Source organism: Pseudoliparis swirei, chromosome 8 (assembly GCF_029220125.1).
Source record: "Pseudoliparis swirei isolate HS2019 ecotype Mariana Trench chromosome 8, NWPU_hadal_v1, whole genome shotgun sequence".
Taxonomy (NCBI): Eukaryota; Metazoa; Chordata; class Actinopteri; order Perciformes; family Liparidae; genus Pseudoliparis; species Pseudoliparis swirei.
The window spans coordinates 467,393-468,619 of record NC_079395.1 but is presented as its reverse complement, the minus strand read 5'-3'; the positions used below and the strand labels follow the sequence as shown (position 1 = coordinate 468,619).

The 1,227-nt window shown below is 40.0% G+C and overlaps 1 long non-coding RNA gene across 1 annotated transcript; it reads left to right on the top strand.

The window, feature by feature from the left end:
- Nucleotides 1-310: 310 nt before the first annotated feature.
- On the top strand, nucleotides 311-819 carry LOC130198277 (uncharacterized). Its single transcript, XR_008832613.1, has 2 exons — nucleotides 311-529; nucleotides 665-819. It is a non-coding gene; the product is annotated as an uncharacterized LOC130198277 (long non-coding RNA).
- Nucleotides 820-1,227: the final 408 nt, after the last annotated feature.

Sequence of the window (1,227 nt, the reverse complement as noted above, 5' to 3'; positions counted from 1 at the left end):
GCTCTAGTCTGTTGAATTTCACGAGTGACAAATAAGGATTTATTGTTTTGAAAGGCACGCTGCCGAGTAAAGAACACCCATATGGCGATTGTGTACTATGTGTAAGAGCAGTTACGAGTTTGAGATTGAGGAGGTTACTGCGAAACAACGAGGAAACTCAGCTTAAACACTGCAATAAGGCAAGAGCAGAAACGTAAACACAGAAGGAGAGAACAGCTGTAAGAGGCTGCAGCGGATCACCGCGCGGAGCACACGCGCCGTCACAGACGGAGCTGCCCTGCCCCTACCCACTTAGCTGCGCGCGCGCTCCTGTAGGCTCTCTGAGCGAGAGAAGTTGAGAGAGGACAGTGACAAAGAATCCCTTTTGAAGATAAGATATAGTGTTGGGTTTACTATTGATTTTAAGAAACAATAGTGGTTATTATTACAGTAATGCCGTCCGGCGTACGAGTAATTGATTTCCCATCACTGTTTTAGTACTGAGTTTTTATTTGTTTATCTGTTTTGATTGACAGTTTTAGAGAATAGTGTTGGGTTTACTGTTTTTTCTTGGGAAAAATAGTGGTTATTATTACAGTAATGCCGTCAGGCGTACGAGTAATTGATTTCTCATCACCGCTTAAAAACTGAGGTTTATTTTATTTTAGTCGGTTTCAAAGGATAGTTTGGGTTTACTGTTTTTTGGAAAAATAGTGGTTATTATTACAGTCGTCCGTTGGATGTACGAGTAATCGATTTCTCATGAGCTGTTAAGAAACTGACACCTGTTTATGCGATGTGCAAATGTTTTGTTTTTTCCCCATAAACTGATAGAGTGTGTGACCATCAGCTTTCTGTCTGAAACATAGTTTTTAATAAATACATTTTTTTTATATAATATTAACAGAAACGGACATTTGCAGTTCAGATAAAATATAAAAGAGCACAACAACACATAATGACGAGCCCACCCAAAGGAGAGATGACAGTGCGAGATTGGTTGAAAGAACGAGTGAAGGACAGAGCAGGCCTGAAGTGGGCAGAAGTAAGCAACGTATTCAAAAGAGTAGAAGGAAGTTGGATACAAAGGGATGGTTAAGACTAAACAATTCTCCCCAACGAGGAAGAAAGAGAAAGCATGAGGAAAAGCATAGACAAGGATGTAGAAGATGCAAAAGACAGATATGACCAGATAAAAAAGGGTTTGAGTACAATTTCAACCCGTAAAAAGGCTAGAGTAGGAATAAC